The sequence below is a fragment of the Desmodus rotundus genome, chromosome 1 (genome assembly GCF_022682495.2).
Source record: "Desmodus rotundus isolate HL8 chromosome 1, HLdesRot8A.1, whole genome shotgun sequence".
NCBI lineage: Eukaryota > Metazoa > Chordata > Mammalia > Chiroptera > Phyllostomidae > Desmodus > Desmodus rotundus.
Genome location: NC_071387.1, coordinates 134496843 through 134522136, shown reverse-complemented (window position 1 = coordinate 134522136; position 25294 = coordinate 134496843). Strand labels below are relative to the sequence as shown.

The window sequence follows — 25294 nt, the reverse complement described above, 5'->3', positions numbered from 1 at the left end:
CACCAAAGGAAAATTTAGCTAACTCATTTCCTATATCCATGTAAAAATGAACATCCAGATTCTGTATGCTATTCAGATTATTTGATATATCACTCAACTTAAACCTCACCCACAGGGTCTTTATGGATTTCCAGTCCATATTATTGCATTTCATGAGGTCACAGAACATAGTGCTTATGGACCAAAACAATTGGTCACAGACAGATGTAGGTGTTAATGCAGTCTGCACTGATTACAATAGCTGTGTGGCCTTGGGCAAGGTAATTAACTTTCAAGTCTCAGGATTGTCACCTATGAATTCTACAAATCACTGCATAAAATAAATGCAACTATGCATTAACACTAACTATGCAAAAAATAAGGTTCCAATCAAAGCTGCTGGGTTGAGAACTCAAAGTATTATAGTCACTTGCCCCCACCAACTCTCCTCTGAGTGTTATTATTCTGCTGCTTTCTACCAGGATGTGATCCTGTGTACATTCCTAGTAGCTGGGATCTTTTCATACTCTCTCCCTGCAGGAAACCCCAGAAATAAGTAACTAACATTGCCTGGTCAGGGACACCTGGTCCAACTCTGTACTGGCTACTGGTATGAATTTGAACAAATTCCTTAGCATCGTTAAAACTTATCTACAGAATGGGGATATTATTCCCTACATTCAAGGGCTATACCAGAAATAATCTATAAATAATGCTTAGCACAGTTCTAACATATAGAAAATATACCGTTATGTGACTGCTATTTCTAAGTGAGCACTATGAAATATTCCATAGTTAGCCTCTTTTAATTCTCTGGGCATAGGACTATTTTCTCTAAATTATCTAGTTATTGTAATAAAGGAAAGCCCTTTTGTGCCTTCTCAGTCATACAAGGGAAACCTATCTCCCCATCTAAATATCTACTGACAAGTAGTATAGATCAAACAAAAATAATAGCCTAAAATCAAGAAATTATGAGACTATAAATAATTGATATGTCAATAATCATTGAAAATCATTGACTGCTCTTAAACATATTCAAATACAATAATTCCATATGTTGAGTGCTCAATACTTTCCTTGTGTTGGCATTAAATATAAACTGTTTATTATCTGAAAAAATAATAAATGAAGCAGCTTGTTAATATTCCACAGCAGGGTGATATTATCTTAAAATAGAAAAGAATGTAAGGGACTGCTCTTCACATTTTCAACGTGAGCATTGTCTTGTGAAGTCAACAGAACAATGAAATAATTGTGTTTTTAAGACCACTAAGTAAGCCATTAGTTCAGCCAGTGCTAAGCGGGTTTCATGAGTACACTTTAGGTAGATGGGCAGCCTCAGAGAGCAGCTTATGACAGCCATCCAACTCAATCCTTTTCTAAGGCCACTGTGTATTTTTTCTAATACAATGTGACATTCAACCTTTTAAGTTAAACTAAATCGTGGCATTAATTAAGGTTTATCCTGGCAGGAAACCAAACTGTGTTTTTAATGTGTCTATTCTCTGTCTTCAATCAGAAATACAGTAGCTGTGGCAGGAAGAGGGGAACATGCTGCTAATTACCACCCCCCCCTCAATCTGTGATACTTATGTTTACTGGAAGATCTTGGTTAAAATATTCAGCATCAGAAAGTATTATCATCTAATTTACTTCTATGGAAGGTCAAAAATTAAATGATTCAGACCCAAGTATTTATATTTTCCATGAGAGAGAAGTATCTAGAATAGGGGTTGGCAGTTCTATAACCCTGTAAGTGCCAGACAGCAAATGCTTCAGCTTGGTGGGCTGCAAGGCTCTGTCCCAATGACCCAGCTCTGCCAGAGTAACGTGAAAGCACCCACAGACGATGCAGAAACGAGTGGGTGTGCAGGGTGACCGTGCTCGGGGTCTGGTTTGAAGACCCTCCTAATAGACAATGTATCATATCCAAAATATAAAAATACAATTCCCTGACCAGAATACACTGCGTGAAATTCAAGATTTAATCACACAAAAGCACAAATCACGACTAAACATATTCTATGCCCCCAATTCACTGTTAAGTGTTCTGAAGGTACAACAGAAATGTAAGAAGAAATTCTTATCCTCAGGAAACTCATGATTTTCCTGGGAAGCCAAGACATGGACAGAATAAACTGACAATGATACTAGGAACTGTAATGAAGTGTTAGGTGGATAGGCTCAAATTAAGCTCTGGTCTTTCATGACTCCACTGGGAATACACATTTATTTACTACATTTCAAGTATTATCCCTGGAAAAGAAAAGTCGGGACTGTACCAGTTACCTTTATATACAGAATTACCTATTATTCTACATATCCACTTTCTTGATATTTTACAGTAATAGAAATCTGTATTTATTCGATGCATCAAACAGAGAATCATACAAAAATTTAAAATTATACTTTAAAACTGTTGGAACATGAGGTAAACTTTAACTTTTACACTCAAGAAATTCCTGTCAACTTCTCAGAAATTTCAAGTTCATCCTTGCAAATTACCTAGAGGTCAGAGACCTAAACTTGGCAAGGAAAACAAAAAGAGTCAGCAAGTATGAATAGTGAGCTTTTTAGAAAGAAGAAGAAAAAAAAACCTGAGGATATATACATTCAACCTGCCATTAGATTCATTATTAAATAACAAGAAAATATTTAGTTATATATTTTAGATTTTTAAGCTTCTCTGAAAAACTGTCCAAAATTATACGGGTTTTTAAACAACTGTCATTGATAAAAGCCACGGCCTTTATGAAGAGCATTTAAAGCTGCATCTCAGAAGTACTGCTGTCAGAGACTTGTGACCAGGACCCGACAAACACTTGCTCGGAAGTGTAAGATTGGTTAGACATCAAAACAGGAAAATCCCACAGTGTTCTCTTCTGCATTTTCAGCTTGGAAGTTTTTGAATTGTTATATAGTATTTACTATGCATAACCTGTCCTGTCTCCTGCAAAAATGCTCTTTAAATCTGCTTTCCTAAAATAAGGGTTGGAATTAGAGAGCTATATCATAGCTTTAAAAAAGAAAAAAACACAATACTTCAAAGCAAAAGATAATTGAATAGTTTACATAATCACCTGTGCATAACCAGTGACAGTGGACTCTACTAGTCAAGTGGCCTTTTGATGTCCGCCCACTGCTAACACCCGTGCCACCTCTCACTGGTCCATTGGCTCACAACAGCCTCTGAAGGTCTTGCCAAGATATGTGTTTGCGTATTCCTTCAGGATGTTCTAACCAGGATTGTCTGCTCATTGTCCTGATTCGGTGACCCCCAGAGAAGAGACCCACATGCCACAACAGTTTGAGCTTTTCCATTTGCAACTAAAACATTTCAGGAAAAGAGCCATCAGTTCTTAACAACAGAAAAAAGAAAGAGTAAAATTAATCGGTTTCTCATCAAGGTGTGCCAAATATTGTGTTGCTCTGTCTTGCTTTCTTAGATTCTCTGAAATATGGTAGCTACCTTGGAACAGGTGCTTGGGCTGACTGACCCAGCAAAACACAATAAGGATCACTGTAGCAATGCGAGATTTTTGTTTTCATCTGTCTCCAAAATAGAGGAGCTGATCCTCATTGGTGACTATTTTCAAAATCTTTTGTTTTCCCAAATAGTATTGAAACAATCCTGAGAACAGTCCTGATACTTAGTAAACAGTTTTTCTTTGATACACCCATGAAGTTGTAACATGTAAAGGAAATGAAACGTCTTGGCTTTATAAATTTTGTTTCATGGAACCCAAGTTACTCTTGGGTAGTTTGTCTTCAATGGAGTATCACAGTAGCAGAGGTAGGCTTTGAGAGCTTCTGTGATAAGAGAGGCATTTTACCCATATTTCACATTTCTAAATTTGTGTTTTTATTATAACTTCCAATCTTTATTCTTCTACAGAATTTTTAAGGTACAATGATAGAGTATGATGACAGAATTTAAAGAATAAACATTGTTTCTTGAGCAAGTCAGTGAGATTTTTTTGAGAAAAAAAACTACATCTTAAAAATAATTGAAAACAAATTCTTTAAAAAGTCTTGTTTTTGAATAATGTCTTCTCTTGTTCGAGGTACAATAATATAGAAAGGAAGGACGGGGCCTGTGGAGGCATAGGTTGAATTTTGAAACGTAGATTTCCTCATTAGGACCTATAACTTTTGGCAAGTTAATAAACATTTTTAACCTTAATTTTGTCATTGGTAAATTTGGAATAATAATCTCCCTGACAGGGTTATTGTGGGATAAGTAGTTTTGACTGGGGCTTGGCAAATAATTCAGCCTCCATTATTGCTACCAGTACTATCAGCAACATTTGGAAAATACAACTTGTAATAGCTGCGCCCTGGCCCGTCACCGCAGATGGGTAAGATGTCTCTAGAGCAACTCCCTTAGGTTTCTGAGTATAAAGCGCAAGTAACTCAAAAGCAAACTGGCCTGTTTCTCCCAATCTCCTCTAAACCATCCTCCAAAACTACTAATGAGACTTTTTACTTAATTGGACTATAAATTTCCTCTTGAAATCACGAAAGTCTAACCTGAATGATACACAGTTCCTGGTTCCAGCTAGGAGGCAAGCCAAGACAGTCACGTCATAACCAGCTGTGTATATCTAAACTCCAAAGCAGTGTCAGTTATATGGCTTCATATTTACAGTTTCGGTCTCCAGATAAATTATTTGTCCCAACTGTTCTGAAGAACATGGTACAGTACTAGTATGGGGGGCTTTATTACTAATTTGTATAATATGCTGTCAAATCTCAGCATTAAAATGATTTCTTTAGTTAACACCTAGGTTAAATTTCCCTAAGCACATTTTGGGGGTGTTTTATGAACCCTTTTAATTAAATACCTGTTATGATCAGATATATTAATTAGACTGTACTTTAGACTTAAAAATTACTTCCATCCTATAAGACAAGGCTATTAGCATCCTTTTCTATCACTTGTCAGATGCTGATACATCACAATTAAAGGCCATCCAAGAAAGAAGATCTAATCTACCTAATGCCTGATATTGGTGGAGAGATGCTTGCAAGTAGGTTTAACATGGAAAGTCTATTGGCAATTCAGAACCTAGTAAGCGAGCAATTCTTGACTCATCTGGAAGACATTACCTTAACAAGCTGCTCCTTTAATTTATTTCTCTTATTTTTTTCTTTTCAAAATTGATTACGCCTGACAATGAGAGCACAAATAAAAGAGTAAAACTCTATGGGAAAACAATATCACAATCAAATATGTAAACACACTGACTCTGGGAGAGACAGATGTTAGGTACATATGGTAGTATAAATTGACTTGCAAACTTATAAATATGATATGCAGAATTTAAAGTTAGGACCCTAACTAATCAGAGAAACTAAAGCAAATATATATTGCATACTAGACTTTTATGTGATAAACCATAAGCTAAATGTGCCATCAAAATAGAAGATAATATATGGTACATATGATCAATGTGTTAAAAGTCCATTATTTTAATATGAAAACCACAATTAAGGTTTATTTCATCTTGCTATCAATAGTGTGCTGGCGCTGGCTCACACAGAGTAGAAAACCCATTGTTCATGCCTCTTTCCAGCTGAGCGTTCAGTGGTGTCATCTTGAGGGTACTTACTCTACAACAGAAGTATTTACACCACAGAAATTGGCAAATACTATAAATCAGAAATTCTTTTTGGGGAGATGATTGTTAAACATTTATCAGCACTCCCCTGCCTACTATACACCAGGAGCTAGTCTAACCACTTTATATTAACTCTCAAAACAGTCAGTTAATTACCCTAATTTACAATGAGGGAACAATGCACAGAGAGATTAAGAGATTTTCCCAACTTCAAACAACCTACAAATAACAGAGTCAGAGATATAATCCAAATGGATGCTCCCTGATTTCACAGCCTGAACTCGTAATGACTTCTCTCTGCTACCCTATTTTCCTATGTCTAAGTACAACCAAATGTTTGAATAATTTGAAAAATTTAGGTATTATCCAAGCATTAGTAAACTAGAATGTTCACTCACCAGCATTTTCAATTTGTTTCATTATAATAAAAATACTAAACGTTAAAAATATTTACCTTCGCCCTGACCAGTGTAGCTCAGTTGGTCGGGCATCGTCCCGCAAAGTAAAAGGTTGTAAGTTTGATTCCTGGTCAAGGCCCATGCCTGGCCCAGTCAGGGTGCATGTGCGAGAGACAACAGATCGATGTTTCTCTCCCTGTCCCTCTTCCACCCGTCTCCACTGTCTAAAAATAAATACATAAATAAAATATTTAAAAAGATTTACCTTCATCATGTGTTATTCTGCCACTAGACAAATTTCCATAAGTCTTTTTCTGTTTGATAGGAGCCCATTAATAGTAAAAGCAAGATAAATGTGGTATGTATTCATCTTTACCAAGTTTCAATTCAAAAAATGAACACTCCCTGACTTCAAATTATAATACAAAGTAATGATAATCAAAGTAGCATGATACTGTCAGAAAAACAGACACAGAGACCAATGGAACCATACTAAAAGCCCCAAAATAAACCCACATGTATATGGGTACATAATTTTCAACAAAGGAGCCAAAAACATACAATGGATAAAAGATGGTCTCTTTAAAAAAATGGTGCTGGAAAAAAATGGAAAGCCACATGCAGAGGATTTAAAATAGACTACAGTTTGTTCCCATTTACAAAAATTAAGTCTAAAAGGATCAAAGACCTAAATATGAGACCTGAAACAATAAATTACATAGAAGAAAATATAGGTACAAAACTTAAGGACCTTGGTCTTAGAGAAGATTTTATGAATTTGACACCAAAGGCAAGGGAAGTAAAGGCAAAATTAAGTGAATGGAACTACATCAAACTAAAAAGCTTCTGTACAACAAAAGAAACCAACAACAAAACAAAAACACAACAACCAAATGGGAGAAGATATTTGCAAACAACTCTGACAAGGGGTTAATATCCAACTATATAAAAAACTCATAAACTCAACACCAAACAAACACACAGTCCAATTAAAAAATGGGCCGAGGGCCTGAGTAGGCACTTCTCCCAAGAAGACATACAAATGTTCAACAGATATATACAAAGATGTTCAGCTTCACTATCTACTAGGGAAATGTAAATCAAAATTACAATTAGATACAACATCACACCTTTTAGAATGGCTATTATCAACAAGACAAGTAATACCAAATGCTGGAGAGGTTGTGGAGAAAAAGGATGCTCATTCATTACTGATGGGAATGTAAACTGGTACAGCCACTATGGAAAATAGTATGGAGGTTCCTCAAAAAATTAAGACTAGAGTAAAAAACTTGGAAACATTTATTCACAAAGACATATTCACCCTTATGTTCTTTGCAGCATAATTCATAGTGGCCAAGACATGGAAGAACCAAAGTGTCCTTCAATAAAGAACTGGATAAAGAAGATGTGGTACATATACACAATGGAATACTACTCAGCCATAAGAGAAGATGAAGTACTGCCGTTTGCAACAACCTGGGTGAACCCTGAGAGTATCGTGCTAAGCAAAATAAGTCAGTAAAAGCTAAGAACCACGTGATTTGACTCATATGTGAGACATAAAACTAAAAGTAACAAATGAATAGATAAGAAAAGCAAACAAAAACTCATAGACACAGAGAACAGTATGGTGGTTACCAGAGGAACGGGGAGTGAAGGGAATAATAAAGGTTAAAGGGGTCAAGTATAAGGTGGTGGAAGATGATTTGACTTTGGGTGGTGAGTACACAACGCAATATGCAGATCATGTATGCAGATCACCCATCAAAGAAACATTCACTTGAAACCTATAGAAATCTTATTAACCAACGTCACCCAAATAAATTTAATGAAAATAATGAACAATTTACATGCTAGTAAATTTCACATGAAGCCAGAGGAACAAAGTAGCATCCTTGAAAGGAACTTGAGGATCCTCCATTAAGAGGCAGACATTGTCAGAGAACCAGTTTCTATCTGTGTGCAGGACCAATAATTTGCTTTCCTGCCAAAGGTAGTAGTTTCGCTCTGCATACTGATGGCTTCTAGTGAGTAATTTTAAAAGTCATTTTATTTCTGGACTTTTCCTTTGGACAGAAACTTTACCTGCAACTTATCACAGAAAGCAAATTCAAGGCTCACAGTGCGGGACATTAAGCAACATTGCTGTGTTACAGTATCTTTTCAGAATCTCCATGAATACATGTCTGCAAGGGTGGCTCCCTTTAATATTGGGAAGCAAATTCATATTAGCCTATCTGCATAAAAGATATATTAGGAAAAATACAGTAAATATTAAATCAAATATAATAAATAAATACAGTTAAAAAATAAAGATATTTTAGAAAATGAGTAAGTCAAAGATGTAATGGGAGTTGAGAAACCAGGAGAGAACAGTTGGGACATGACAGGCTAGTTAAAAAATCATTACAGATGTTGATCTTGTACCTAACTCCTGAACTATACATTTTTTCTATTCTAAAAAAGAAAATTAAAATATTCCATTCAGAAAAAAAGTGCTAAAAACATGTTCAATCTTTAAAAAACAATGACAACAGATTCTTCAAGAAAAAAAAGAAAATGAATGGTTGAAATAGATGTGTACCTCCTTTTGGCAACAAGTACTGGGTTCCCTCACTTTTAGTTTGGTGTATTTGAAATGGTTCCTGGAGCCCCAAATGACATTGATACAATTTGAATTATTTAGCTTCTGCTCAGTAAACTTTCTGCCTAATAAGGCCCATGGAATGAACACTCAGGTAGGAAAGAAGGACCCACCATGGGTATATGATGGTAGTACATGATACTATTCACTAGATGCCTACCATGGGTAGTATGTGATCACATGTGATGTCCTCAAATTGGACAGGACATGATCTTGAAGGAAAAAGACACAGAACTTTACATTTGATGAAGAACAATAGAATACTTAAAGTAATGGAACATATGTAATGGGGCAACTCCAGAACGGATGTGATTTAGGGAAACTCGTGTGGCCAGGGAGCAGTGCTATATCATGAGGTACCTGAAGAATTCTGGAGGGGGGTAAGAAAAACATGTGGAAGCACACTGAAGATTTTTACAGAGAAATTTTTCTCCTTTCTCAATTACATATACTGGGTGATAGTCTTTAGGAATCCAAATTAAATAGTTCCCAATAAGATGAAGAAAGTAGCCTTGTGTAAGCAAGTATTCTACATCGGTGTTTCCCAGCATGCAGTCTGTGGGCCACTAGTATCAGAATCACTTGTTTAAAACACAGAGCCCTGGGCCCCATCATCCAGATGTGCTTCATAGTTTCAAAAATACTAAGGTTAAGCTAAAATAAAGAAGAATGTGTGGCAAAGACATAGCAATAAAAAAAGATTTTAAAACAAAATTTGACAGTAACAGGAAATCACAGAATGGTCTAAACTCTGATAATAGGAGAGGAATGTGAGATTTGAATTCTATCAACATCTAAGGAAATCCAGCCAAAATTTTGGCAGTGGCATACAAGTCTATGACTAAAACTGATAGGTCCAGAGAGAGGACATGAATGGCCATGATCATCAAATCAAGGTATGGGATTTTGGCAATGTATCAGTTAAGGAAATAGAAATATTAAGAATTTATAATACTCTGAATGTAAGTAGAGAAGAAAAAATAAAGACAGAATTTTATGTCTCAAATAAAAGGCAGAAAGCTAAGATTGTTTTACAGCATGCTTCTTTTCTAAAATATGAAAACATACATTCCATCTTTCTATTGTTTATGCATCTACTTTTGAAATGAGTATTTTTGCTTTCTTTACTAAGATAATCAAGAATTTTTATAGATAAGTTTCTCTCTTTCTCTCCCTCTCCACCCCTCCCTCTATCTCTCAGAAGCCATTTGAAGATTTTGCAGAATCTTTGGTAATCGTGTCAAATTAGGTAAAGTACAGTAGGTCACCTGTGACAATTCAGTGTGTCAATTTTAATTATAAACAGAAGAGAAGAATTTAGTCTAGAACTTTGATTAAGAAAATGCAGAGCCAAGAACAACTCACACTACCCTGTCCTTTATAACTTTTTCAGTAATTTCTAACTGCCATTCCAGGTTAACAAATCTGGCTTCATTAAATAAATTTATAGGTGAGAAATATAAGGCAATGCAAATGAGAATTAATATTTTCTAATGGCATCTATTGGAACTTTAACTATAAATCCAGCATATTGTTTTCAAAATTCATTATAAATCCTAGAAATCTGAAGTATGAAGAAGCCTTAAAAATGTTCTATTTAGGACATAATCCCAGCAGTGGAATTGCCAGGTCAAAAGGCAGTTCCATTTTTAGTTTTCTGAGGACATTCCATACTGTTTTCCACAGTGGCTGCACCAGTCTGCATTCCCACCAACAATGTACTAGGGTTTTCTTTTCTCCACATCCTCCCCAACACTTGTGTGTTGATTTGTTTATGATGGCTGTTTTCACTGGTGTGAAGTGGTATCTCACTCTGGTTTTAATTTACATCTCTCTGATAGCTAGTGATGCTGAGCATCTTTTCATATGTCTCTGGGCTCTCTGTATGTCCTCCTTGGAGAAATGTCTGTTCAAGTCCTTTGCCCATTTTTTAATTTGGTTGTTTGTCTTTCTGGAGTGGAGTCACGTGAGTTCTTTATATATTTTGGAGATCAAACCCTTGTCTGAGGTATCACTGGCAAATATGTTTTCCCATATAGCTGGTTCTCTTTTAGTTTTAATGCCATTTTCTTTAGCCATGCAGAAACTTTTTAATTTGATGAAGTCCCATTTGTTTATTATTTCTTTTATGTCCTTTGCTCTAGGGGACATATTGGTGAGGATATTACTGCATGGAACATCTGAGATTTTTCTTGCCTATGTTTTCCTCTAGGACCTTTATGGTGTCACAACTTAAGAACCCTGAAACACCAATCCAAAAGAACCTACACATCCCAATATTCATAGAAGCACAATTTACAATAGCCAAGTACTGGAAGCAACCTAAGTGCCCATCAGGAAATGAGTGGATCAAAAAACTATGGTACATTTATACAATGGAATACTACATAGCAGAAAGAAAGAAGGAGCTCCTACCCTTTGTGACAGCATGGATGGAACTGGAGAGCATTATGCTAAGTGAAAGGAGCCAGGTGGTGAAAGACAAATATCATATGATCTCACCTTTAACTGGAACCTAATCAACAAAACAAACAAGCAAGCAAATTATAACCAGAGACATTGAAATTAAGAACAAACTGACAGTAACTAGAGGGGAGATGGGAGGGGATAATGGGGGGAAGGGGGGAAGGGTTTTCAGGAACAACTACAAAGGACACATGGACAAAACCAAGGGGGGCAGGGTGGAAGCAGGGGAGGGAGGTAGGGATGGCCGGGGTGGGGGATGAGTGGGGGTGGTAAATGCAGACCACAATAATTTTTTTAATGATCTATTTAGATCCCCTAACTTTAAAAGTTAAAAAGAAAGTGTGTCTCTAGTCCACACATTCACACAGAAAGGCAATTAGAACAAGGGCCTAAGTTTTCTTCTCAAGCTTTGGTTGAATATTCTGTAGAGATAGTTTTGTAGGAAAAAAAAAAGAGAATAGACCTAAATCTCACCCTCTAACTAATTCACTTTTTATCATTAAACCAATCACCAAAGCTCTATAGGTCTCAGTTTTCATGAATAAAGTAGGGACTGAGCCCAATGATCTCAAAGGGCCACCGTAAATTAAATGATCTACAGTTTTACATTTTGCCTGTGTGGATATAACCAGGATGAGAACAAGACTTAACCATTCTAGGGGTCATCATGAATATAAGCTTGCTGTCAACACTTGTAATTAGAGAAGGAAAAATGGGAATGTTAGAAAAATAAATGTTCTCTTCAGAAACCAGGTGCTATTTCTATCAGAATACTATACTAATTCTATCAGAAATAAATGAAATTATTTGGGAGAGTCTGGGGAGAGGCTAGACTTTAAGATAACAGCAGCTACTAAAAATTTACAGTTTTTCTGCTAACTAATTGATGATAGATTGGAATTTACCATAGAGGAAGGTTTTTCCTTTTGGTGTGATTAACGTGCTCAGTGTTGTTAGTTTTACAAATATAGAGTAATTATCCTTTTCTGGAGTGGAGAGTTTCTAAAGAATGTGGATCCAAAGTATTAAAATAATATCCATAAAATTTCAAAACCTTATCATTGAGTAGAGGACAAATCCTAGAGAATATGTCTCTGAAGACAAATGTTCCTAAGTATCTGTTTAGACTGCTGTTTATTAGTTCATGTTCTTAAAGAGCAGTGGGTTTCCTTTCAGAAGTTATCCAAACCATTCCAGTGGTTTCCAAACCATTGGAAGCTGTGATGAGGAAGTCTAAAGAAAGATTGCCTCCTTCATCTGCGATAGAAGTGAGACAGTGGCAGATGCTTCCCTAACAGCAGCCCCAGTGAATGACACCTATCACCATCCACACACATTTGCAGACCCATATCAACACTAGACTTGGCCACGTGACTTGTTTTTGCCAACACGATATTAGCAAATATCGTGCTTTGGGATGCAGTGTCTCTTGACACACTTTTGTCTTCACTGAAGAAGCCCAGCCTACCTTACTTAAAGAAAGACCCCATAGAAAGATTTGCCAGCCATCCCAGTTGTCTCAACTGGAACCAGCCTCCAACTGGGAACAGTTTTCAGGAGCCCAGATATAACAAGCAGAAAGACCACCCAGAGACAGAATTGCTAGAAATAATACATTGCTATTGTTAGAAGCCACTACATTTTGTGTTGGTATTACAAAGCAAGGGGCGACTGAAGCAGTCAGCTTAGGATGGGTTTTCCTGAATGTAATGCACATTCCCATATTCAATAATTCTAGGAAGCAGTCAATTTCAGCACAGTAAGGCGGACTTTGGCTCAGTCCTTAAATGAGGTGAAGGTAAAAGAAAAATCATTATTATTTTTCAGAATCCCAGGGTCAACTGTCCTCAAACTAGAAGGCAGAAAAACTTCCAGGTCCTGGAAGGACTGGGAGGTGGTAAGTCATGGGGAACCAGGAGCTGGGCAGGAAAGCAACTCAGTCAAGTGAAGCGGATGCTGGGACTTTGACTCGGTATTTTTTTTGTTCTTAGAGGCAATAGTTTTGTGGGACTTTAAATTTTTTTTCAGTTACAGTTTACATTTAATATTATTCTACATTTATTTCAAATGTACAGCATAGTGGTTAGACAATCATGTGATTTACAGAGTGGTCCCCTTGAAATTTCAAGGCCCCACCTGGCCCCATACATAGTACAATATTTCTAAGTTACCTTCTGTGCTGTACCTCCCTCCCATTGATGTACTTCCATTAAGTAAAAAGTATGATTTTCCCTTTTCACTCTTCTTTCATAGGACTCCTTCCCTAATCAGTAATATGATTCCCAGTGCCCTAAGTATTAGTATGGTTAAAAATGAAGAGCAAAGAGAAAAGAAAATGGTTTGCCATCAGGACATAGAGAGGTATGACGGCCTTGAATTCATAGGTGAGCAACAGAATTGACCATTTATATTTAAAACAATTACCAATATGATTGAGTTTATATCTATGATCTTGCTATATTTTATTGTCCAACATGTTTGTTATTTTTTTCCATTTCCTTGATTTCATTTAAAATAATGGATCTCCATTCTTGGCTTATTAGCAAAACTTCTTAGTTTTATATCATTTTGGTGATTGCTCTAGGGTTTACAAGATACAGATTTAACCTCAAATAATGATACACCACTTCGGTGACATAGTAAGAATATTAGAACAATGTATTTCCAGTTACCCCCCAATTCCTTTGTGCTACTATTACCATATATTTTACTCCTATATAAGTTTAAAAGTCTCTATTTTTAATTAAGGTATAATTAAAATATAAAACTATGTTAATTTCAGGTGTACAACATAATCACTCGACCTTTGTATATGAAATGACCACAACAGTAAGACTAATTAACACGTGTTACCATACATAATTACAAATTTTTTCTTGTGATGAGAACTTTTACAATTTACTCTCAGCAGCTTTCAAATGTGCAACACAATATTGTTAACTATAGTCCCCATGCTATACACTGCAACCCCACGACTTACTTATTTTACAACTGGAAACTTGTGCTAAAGTCATTGTTTTGAAAAGAGAATAGAGGACTCATGGGCACTGACAATGGGGGGATTGATTATGGGAGTTGGGGGTAGGGGGCAGGGGAGAGCAATGGGGAAAAGGCAGGACAACTGTAACTGAACAATAATAAATAAATAGATAAATAAATAAAATTTAAAATGTCTTTGATATTTACTCACATTTTATCATTCTAGCATTCTTAACTTCTTTGTTGAGAATCTCTCCTGTGAAGTACAATTCAGCCCAAGGAGGCAGTCCGGCCAATATGTATTATGCGGAATTTGTAAGCACATGTATAACCTGGGCCACCATCATCACCTTACTGACTGGGACGGGAGACTTAAAGCCAGAATGGACTTCTCTATTTTTCTTTTCCTCTCCACCCCCTTTTCCTTTCTCTTTCTTTTCCTCTCCTCCTTTTCCTCTCCCTCTCTCTCTCTGTTTTCCAACTGAGAAATCCCAGCAGGGATTTGGATAAGAAAATTAAGTAACAAGGCAATAATAACTGATGGGAATAACTAGGTAATATTGGTGCTTTTCATTTTCTTCATATTTTTCTATAGTTTCCTAATTTCCTATTGATACAATAAACAGATACAATAATAATTAAGAAAAATGTTTTTTAAAAAAACAAACAAAAATGGAATGTAGCTTAATTTCTAATATAGAGTAAATAATAGGTGTCTAGTTAATAAATTAGGAAAAAGCTTTCTTAATTTATTATTTTCCTTCTCTTTTGTTTTCTGGAGATGAAAATAACACCAGTCTCTCCAAGCTGCTGCTTTTGTGTGACATCATGATCATCCTTAAAATGAACAACAGCACACGAACTTGGTGATCAGTCTTGACCTTTAACTCCTCTGTACAGAGTGACTCCATGAACCTGGTGCTTTTCCACCAACAGCTCACTGAATTTTAAAAATAATGATAATATGACTGAGGACAAACTTTGCAGCCATGGTAGGGAGGAACCAGTAGGAAGAAGTCCGTCACCCACAACTCAGGAAACGATGGTCTTCAAAATGCCAACCCTGCATTGTGAGGACTGAAGCCACCCCTCCCACACCCTGCTGAGTGCTCGTCTTTGGATATCGACAGTGACCTTCATTGTTGTACAGCCTTTCTTCTCATTAGTCAGACAATTAGTATTCACACAATCCACCTTGGATTAGTAGAAATAAACCCTCAAACATTAGGCAGGCTTCCAGCAGAATCTCTAATGTGAATGGACTGACTTAGAGTCAATGAAAGGTGATATTAGGTTATACAATCAGCTCATGTCAAGTCATTTCTGTGGCCCTCCTCTATAATGTATGAGCTTTGTGATTTATTTTTTAAAAGTTCTGTGGCTGACATGCCCTCACTTGAACAAAATTCCTTTCCAGATCATGGGACTTTCCACTAAAGCTTGGAGTTGCATCTTTCTTCTTTGGTCTGCCTTACCTGTGGGACCAATTTCAAGCAAATAGGAGTTCACTTTGGCAAACCTTATGACTTCTCTGAATCCTCAGAGCCTTCCAGAAATTGGGGCTTTGTGTCAGCTCATTATTACCCTAACCATGTGGGTCTTCCATTGAGCAATTAGGAAACAAAGAATTTTATTATCCTAGGGAAATGAGGAATGCAGTGGAATGCTCCATGGAAAGAAAAAACATGAAAGTCAGAACTTCATGGCATTTTAGGCTAGTCAATGAGAAAAATCCTGCATTCACTGCAGATACATAACATAGAAAGATAGTCATGGAGCTGAACCAGAAACAAGCCTGGAAAATTTTTTGGGTTTTTTTTTTGTTTTTTTTTTTTTTTTTTGCCTCCATTCTCTGTTCCTGCATTCAGTTGCATTATTCACAGCCATTTGCTTTACCCTTTCTGATACGGGGTCATGCTTTCTGCTTAGGAGCTATTGTCCAAAACTTAACCTGATAGAAATCACTAAAGCTTTTTTCTATTGTATCTTTTGGCACTGGGCTGAATTCTATTTAGGCATTTTGAAGTCAGAGAATCCACTAAGATAGAGAAAATAAATAAAGCATTTAAAGACATAGGACAATTGAGCAAAAATATAATTACCAGCTCAAAAAAATGTGTGGGTCTAAATCTAAGATGGCATCTTCCTTGATTTTATGTTTAATTATAACTATCCTTAATACAAATCTGCCCCCAATTAGTCTTTATATTCAATTGCATCTAGCCTTTACACCTTCCAAATGTTGAACAAATCAATATTCAGGTAAACTCCGTAGTATTTAAGAATTGCATTAGTAGTGTCAACCTTACTGTCCTATGCAAATTTTTTTAAAAGCTTAAGGGTGGGGACAATGTAAAACCAGCTCCCCACTTTCCTGCACACATATGCACGCGTTCCTGTACAGACATAAACACACACACTGTCCACCTTGATAATGCTGGAAGCCACATCCTCAGAAATATTTACTTACAGATGAGAGGTCAAATGGACTAGCTCTCTGCACCTCAAACTGTCCTAAAACTGGTTAGAGGAACTCTAACTGGGGAAGGAAAATTTAATCTCACACAAAGTACAATTAATTAAAACTAGAAGACCTAGTTGAACAATTCTAATAAAGTAGATAAATGAATCACTTTATCATTGTTGTAGCCTATTTTCTGAAACTGCCAAAAGAAAAAACTATAAGAATTAGAAGAGATAAGGGATACAAAAACATGAAAAAAGACTGATAAATCCCCCTTAAGATATGTGTGCTACCTAAAGAGGACTGGAGAGGACTGGGTCTCCTCAGTCCATCATCACTTTTTACCTTGTCAGTCTCAGACCCTCAAACGCAAATCCACCCTAAAAGTCAGGTCATTTACTTCCAGGTCTCTGGAAATATAGTCATCTTGCATCTCTACATTTTCCACACATCATCTCTTGAGTATCGATGCTTGATCCCTCCATTTCCCCTTCCTATGAAAGCTGCCCTATGTCTTCTCTGTCTCCATCTCAAATTTACTATTTTAGACTCTCTACTCTTCTCCTTCTCCAACATTCAATCTTATGCCAAAAGCTCACCCACCAAACTAGAGAAGCAAAAGCTAGCTACTAAGAAATTTTAAATCTGATCTGTCCCTAAGATCTGTCCAACAGTATTCCTGGGGCAAAACTGCCTTGGATGAGATCCAAACAATTGGATGAATTCTAATCTTTATTGGATAAGACCATCAATGTTGTTTTATACAAACTTCCCTTTCTGATCTATACTGTCATCAAAACTAGTTAGCTCTCTTATCTTTTAAATCTCAGCACAATTGTCACCTGCTCAGAAAAGCTTATCTGGATTCTTTTTGGGGGTAGTGGGGGACAAATCCTTGTTCTATATATCACTATAGTCCCACGTACATCTCCCTTGTAGCACAACGCAACTTAAGTTTATGGCGATTTGTGTAACTGTGCTTAATGTCCACTGCATATACTAGATGACAACATGCACGAAAGCAAGGACACTGCCTCATGTGTTCTCACCACAGTGTCCTTAAATCCAGCACAGTGCCTCAAATAAAGAAGGTGCCCAATTAATGTCACCTGGATAAATGAATGAATAAATGGGTATGTCTATGTGTATGTATGAGTTTATGCAGTCTGTGATCACAAATAATATTTTCAAAGACTTAGGATTAATGGCAATGGAAAAAATACAATGAATAAGAAATAAATACCAAAAAAAGAAAATTATTTTAAAATATTAAGCTAAATACAAACTAGAATAAAAAGTAACAGTCTCTAATACATGTCCTTTCACAGCCAAGGAATCAGAAGTAGCTAAAGATCTTAATCTCATCACTCCTTTCGTGATTATACACACAAATTTACCTGAAATGGTCAGTGGTTTGTGCCAGCATAATTTTTTCAGAACACTATCCTTTACCCTCAAAGTTGTTTCAATTTGATCAATAAGTTATGTGATAACTCTACTTATCATAAGAGAATTCTGAGGCTCTGGCCCTAGGTCATTTCGTGAAATATGTGCTGCGCCAGAAGAGAGACCTATCACAGGGCTCCGACTGTAGATATGTTCTGTCTAGATGAATATGGAAAATGCAGGTATAATGAAAATTGACTAAAATACAGTATCTTAGAGCATCTTGCTGAGCTTAGAGAATTATCATGTAGGATAAATACCAAATGTGGTACACTCTACCTTCAATATTTAAATTCCAACATAGGCCACTACATTATGTGTAGTTCTCCAATTGCAAGTTGACGGGCCAAGCTCCATTTTTTATGCCGTTATTGCATTCAGTTTTCCTTTGCACTTCAGCAGCTGGGGTGTCCCTATCAGAGCTGCTCCCAATGTGATAGTCAGGTTGCTCATGGCAGAGATATAAATGACTTGCTGTGCTATTTAGTCCAAACCTCAGAAGATTGTTCTAAAAATAATAATGTTGCTAAGAACTTTATTCCTTTATGTCTTCAATTTTTAAGAATATTTTATCGATTACGCTACTACAATTGTCCCAATTTTTCTTCCTTTGTCCCCCTCCACCCAGTACTCCCCTGTTCTCTCTGGCAATCCCTCCCCCCTTACTTCATGTCCATGAGTCCTGCATATAAGTTCTTTGGCTTCTCCATTTCCTATACTGTTCTTAACATCCCCTTGCCTATTCTGTACCTACCAAGTTGAACTTCTTAATCCCTGCATCTTTTCCTCAATTCTTCCCTTTCCCCCTCACGAATAATAACCCTCCAAATGATCTCCATATCTGTGATTCTCTTCCTGTTTTGTTTGTTTGCTTAGTTTATTTTTTAGATTCAATTTTTGATAGTTGTGAATTTATTGCCATTTTAATGTTCATAGTTTCAATCTTCCTCTTTTTCTTAAATAAGTCCCTTTAACACTTAATATAATAATGGCTTGGTGATAATGACCTTCTTTAACTTTATCTTGTCTGGGAAGTACTTTGCCCTTCCATTCTGAATGATAGTTTTGCTGGATAGAGTAATCTAGATTGTAGGTCCTTGCTTTTCATCAATTTGAATATTTCTTGCTGGTCCCTTCTAGCCTGCAAAGTTTCTTTTGAGAAATCAGCTGACACTCTTATGGGAACTCCTTTGCAGATAACTAGGTAATTGTCTGATTTTCTCTTGCTGCTTTTAAGATTCTCTCTTTATCTTTAACCTTTGGCATTTTAATTATAATGTGTCTTGGTGTGGTCCTCTTTGTGTCCATCTTGTTTGAGATTCCCTGTGCTTCCTGGACTTGTATGTCTATTTCTTTCACCAAGTTAGGGAAATTTTCTTTCATTATTTTTTTGAAATAGGTTTTCAATTCCTTGCTCTTTCTTTTCTCCTTCTGGCACCCCTATTATTCAAATGTTGGCACATTTGAAGATATCTCAGAAGCTCCTTAGCCTGTCCTCAATTTATGGATTCTTTTTTCTTCTTGCTGTTCTGCTTGAATGTTTCATCCTTATGTTCTAAGTCATTGATTTGATTCTCGGCTTCATCGACTTCACCCTTGGGTCCCTGTAAGTTTTTCTTTATTTCTCTTAGTGTAACCTTCATTTCTGCCTGGGTCTTTTATGCTGTTGATATAACCAATGAGTACCTTGAGCATCCTAATAACCAGTGTTTTGAACTCTGCATCTGTTAGATTGTTTACCTCTATTTTGTTTGGTTCTTTTTCTGTTTAGTTTTTTTATTTGTTTGTTTAGTTTTGATCTGTTCTTTCATTTGGGCCATATTTCTTTGTCTCCTCATTTTGGCAGCCTCCCTGTGTTTGTTTCTACATTTTAGGTAGAGCTGCTATCCTGTCATAGCAGCATGGTCTATTGTAGAAAAGCACACCACTTATTTGGATGGGATAGAGCCTTAGGTAATCACCTGATCAGGGCAATCCATGTGAACCAGGTGAACCAGATTGATGGAGTCTCCAATATGCTCTGTGGCTCTGTGTGTGGGAGGGCTCAGAAAGGGGATGATGACACTGCCTAGCCTCTGCCTGGCCTCTGGAGTTTTGTCCAGGAGGAAGATTTCCCAGCCTGATGCCAGACACTTCAATTTGACACTTGCATTTCTGCCCCATTGGTGCCCTTCCACTGGGTAGTCTTGTGAGGGGCTGGGATCCTTCATTCCCAAAGTATCCCTCCCAATTTTTATCCTGTGGGATTGTCTGTTCTACACGTCCACCCCTCCTACCCATCTAAATGGATGTCACTTCTTTAATTCCTTGGTTGTCATACTTCCACACAAATCAATGTGATCTTTGCTGTGGTTGTGCAAGGAGGCACTGACCTATGCCTCCATCTTTTATTTATTTATTTTTAGAGAGAGGGGAAAGGAGGGAGAAAGAGAGAGAGAAACATCAATGTGTGGTTGCCTGTCATGCACACCCTACTGGATGGGGACTGACTGGTAATCGAACTGGCAACCCTTTGCTTCATAGTCCTGCACTCAGTCTACTGAGCCAGGCCATCCAGGGCTCCTTCTTGGCCAGAAGTCAGTTGCTAAGAACTTTAATAATGTGTTTCCTATGGTAAAATCTTGATACAATCCCAACAGAATATTGATTGTTTAAACAATTGATAATATGCAGTAACAAATTTTATTTGATTTATAGTAAATAATCAATAAGCTAAAGAATGTACAGAGCCAATCCTTAAAAAATATATATATATTGTTTCAAATCAGTAAGAAGCACCTTCTTTATTCCAGTAAAATAACATGAAAAATGTAGAGGATTGAAATATTATTCATCTCAATTTTTCTACTTTGAAACTTGTGTCTACAATAAAAATCAGTTTGAGAATATAACTGAGAAACACAGGTGCAGATATATTCTTTTTTCAATTTTCAACTTCGAATGAAAGTCACTCATTACAAATTCTGTCTTTGGAATTATTATAAGCTTGTTGCTAATAAAAACAAATATCGACAGAACAAATTATTTGTAGATGATTGGGATGAATTATTTAAAAGTCTTAAAACACCTGTCTTCTTTATTTTAAGGTATTTTATTAAAATATCAGTGTAAATATTCATACTGTTAAATGCGTGTATTTTTAATAGATTTGGCTACTATCACAGAGGGATATTGAAACAAAGAGGAGCCATGTGAACTTCAAATGCATTCACACAGAACCCTGACAGTAATAGAATATGGTGATGGTGTGCATTGGGTCCTTATTTCCAAATGTGTATAATTCAAAAGTTAATGGTGCTGTCTTAAAGGGTACAGGGTAAGGTATCTCTAGAGTAGCTTAGAGCTTGGTTGGCACTAGCTAGATCAGACCAAGAGGTTCCATACCTGTAGTAATGTGCTGGCTGGATGTCTACACAATCCTTGAGGTAAACCCAACAATAGAGCACAAGAAGCATCTGGGCCAGGGAGGCAAGCCTGTGAGTGGTCTGCAATGGAAAACCTAGGAGCAGACAGTATGCATTCTTGCCCTCATTTTTTCACTTACTAACAAATAATATTGAGTATGCTCAATGTGTCAGACAACTGTGCTGGATTTAACAGTGAATGAATCAAACACAGTTCCTGCCTTTATGAAACGTACAGTCTAAGAGAGGAAACAAGCATTAATTGAACAATTCCAGCAATGTATGTATAAACATGAAATGAGGTAGGAGCTCTGAAAGGAATAAGTCATAATTAAATGAAATCTATGATAAAAATCCCTGGCCTAGGCAAGGGGGAAGGATGTAAAATATATGGAGCCTAATTAATCAGGTCTGGAGGATCACAGAGAGATAACTAAGCACATAGTTGAAGACAAGAAGTTTTGGTAGAAATCGCATTTCAGCTAAAGGGAACTGCATGTGCAAAGATCCTGTGGCAGCTCTCAAGCAATCACAAAACAAACATGTGTCTGGAGTACAGAAAGTAAGGGGAAGCATGGCCAGCCTGGAGAGAGAAGCAGGGGTCAGGGGATGTGAAGAATACAGCCTTTCCCAGAGCACAGGAAAGGAGTCAACACAACAGCTACTGCTGCTGCCGAAGTGTGGGAATATGGGAAGGCACAGTCAAGGTCCAGTTCACAGACAATTATTTCTGTGAAGAAATAAACAAATTATAACTAATGTCATTGCTCCTTATCTACTTTTGAAATTACAATGGTCACTACAGCCATGTAGTACAGAAAAAGGGTTGTTACTCTCTACTTCAAATCAGACGTGAGTAAAATTTGCAGCTCTGCCACTTCCCTGATGTATAACCTTAATTAGTTCACCTAATTTGTGCTTCGGTTTTCTTAAATTTCAAATGGAGAAATGTTATTACCTACCTCATAGATTTACACATCTATATATGTAAAATGTTGTAAGAGTGCTGAACCCTTAAGCATTAGCATGAAATAAACACTGGTCATTGCTGCACCAGGCTCAGGTATGAGTCCATGTGCCAGTTGCTATCACAGTGAGCTGCAAATAGCTCAGGGCTGTGCCTCTCCAGAAAAACTGCCTTCAGGGGACAGGAGTCATCGCTCCCACAAATGCTGCATCCTGCAGCCAATTTTGACTGAGAGGGTAAAAAGCCTGAACCCCACACACAAAGTGTGACAACTCTGTGGTGCCAATCACACATCAGCTCCCTGCAGGATCAGGGTGAAGCCACATTATTACCTGGCTTCTCCCCCATACCCTATCTGCTTCCTTCACCGGCTTTCAGGTTTTTTCTGACAGTACTCTCAATAAATCACACTGCTCAGGTTCAGCTTCTTGGGAATCCAACCGAAGACAGTTATTACAATAATTATTATATTGGCCTACACTCTCTGAGATGTCACATTCTTTTTTTGCCACACTAAGAGCTCAGCTCAGTTGACTTCCAAAAATAGGTCTTTGCCATCTAATTGTCCTATACTCAGTGCTCAATGAGCATATTTTACAAGTTTATATAGGTTGTATATTTAATGGTTTATAGGAGGCCCACCGGGCTCTGGACTTCAGAAAAGCAAATCTGTTTTGTTCAGCTTTTTCCATACAGCAACAACACAGGGTCTCCCACAGAAGAAGGACTCAGCAATTCAACTCGACCCACTTAAAGTGTGGGGTTGTGCCAGATGCAGATTATGACACCACTGTCGGAAGCGAATCTCCCACGGAAAGGAATGATCTGAGAGCACTTTCACTTTGAACAGTAAATGAGTCCAACCCAAATGACACTCTTCCTGTTCCAAGCTGCTGGATCCTCTGCTCACTGACACATGGAGTTTACTAATGCTGGCTTTCCATTGTTTCTCCCTCATTCCTATGAATCATTACAATAGCCTTTAAAATCCATGATGCCACTGCATATGGGGTTATGAATCAGGCAAGAAGCTGACCATTAAAAACCCTTTTGGCATGAAGAAAATGACTCTCAGCATGAAAAACTCCACAGACGGTCATTGTGTCCTTGAAATGTAGCCTGAAACGCTATTATCTACAACGCACTCAAATTCAGCTCGCTACTACACTTGACACTGCTGCCCGCCAGAGGCAAAAATATTCAGAGGGTAATTTTGAAATAGATAACTGACACCTCATTATTTCCCAATGTGGGCCCAACAAAGATTAATGGGGAATTTTAAATAAGAAGATATTTGCAACTGAAGCAGTTTGCTGATGGAGTCTTATATCTGATAAAATGATTGGAAGAGAAGCCTAAACCCAGAAGATTCAGCAGTCAGCTCCTAGATGATTGGGAATAGACTGCATATGTATGGCCTCATTAACATACAGCATTTCCCCAGCTGCAAACACAAGATGTGAATCTGTAATACTCCCCTGCTCTATCCGCATGCGCGTGCAAATGGGATATCTGAGGTACTTAAAGAGGGACTTCTGATTCCTTCACAGTCATAATCAACACACTTATATTCACGCTTCTTTTTATTCATCTCAAGCACTAGTGACCAAGAGGCCCTGGGCAGAACTTTCAACATGCCAAGTCTTGTTTTTCTCTGTAAAATGGGAACGAAATTGTTTATTCGCCAAGTCTAAATACCCTGCAGATAGACCAACAGTAAACGAAGAAAAAATATATATAAAGTTGATCATTTTTCTCTCTGAACTTCAAGACTTGGATAAAAATGAGCATCACCATCAAAACCAAAGAGAGCAGGATGTCAAGAATGTACGCTGAAAGCAGATTTGACCGAATAATTCCAATTGGGATGTCTGTTCCAAAAAAATAAGAATTAAAAAAAATACAAACATGATATCCTCCTCTCTCTGAGCAATAGGAAAACACCTGGGCACATATGATGGTGTCATTTTCTTTTTTTAATTTTTTTACTTAATTCCTTGTCTCCCTATTCACAATACAGACCAGGCAAAGGGCCTGGGCGGAGGTGTATATGGGGTGGGTTTCTCTGCCTCCTCTTTCTGGTGTCATTTTCAACAATAAAGGAACAGTGGCTCATCTACAGACAAAGACACTCTTAAGTTTGCTATTTACACATACACATATATTGACAGAATCTAGAATATAGAGAAATTTGTCTCTGAGACAGGCATTTACAAATTTTCGTGAATAATTTTAAGCACAGTGTGAATAATAATCCATTTTTCTCCCTGCTAAAAATGTCTTAATGACACAATAAAAAGCACCTTTTTCTCCTAATTAAGGACCACGTGCTGTGTTTGCAGTGATCACAGGGTCTCATTAGAGGCCAGTGAAGACTGGTTATCAGTCACATTAAGTGGGGACTATACACACAGTCCCGTGTGTTCCATGAATTTGCATCTTTTACAAGTCGTTGCGATTCAATTCTTCCACTGCACCCTGAGTTGTAGAAATCAGTGTTAACACTTGAAATGTGAAATCATTTTTTTCCCTCAGAGGTATGGGAGAGGAGGACTGGGTAAGACGTGCTAGGCAGTGAGGAGCTCAAAGCAGTAAGACATGTCTTCTTTTTGAAAGGTGGTTTAATACCTTCTCTATAAAAATTTACCATGAGGAACTCAGTGCAATTTTAAGGCATTTACAAATAACATAGGCAGGATTTCTAACATCCTTTCTCCATGGGTAGTCGTCCTGTTCCAGAAAGGAGATTTTTTTTTTTAAGTGCTTTAAAACCACGTATTTATGACTTACTGTGTGCTGGGCACTGACTGTTTTACCTTGTGGAGTTTAGATCATACTTAGACCAGCAAATGGAGAACGGAAGCCACTGCCTGTGAATGGAAGCCCACAAGCATCAGATAATCCTGCTGGTAAACTTAGA

At 37.2% G+C, this 25294-nt stretch overlaps 1 protein-coding gene and 1 non-coding gene across 6 annotated transcripts in view; both read right to left on the bottom strand.

Annotated features, from left to right (window-relative positions):
* Positions 1–25294, bottom strand: part of LOC112307160 (uncharacterized) — a 748094-nt gene that overhangs the window by 532201 nt on the left and 190599 nt on the right. The window lies entirely within an intron of this gene.
* Positions 24370–24507, bottom strand: LOC112307244 (small nucleolar RNA SNORA51). The gene has a single exon (XR_002975036.2). It is a non-coding gene; the product is annotated as a small nucleolar RNA SNORA51 (small nucleolar RNA).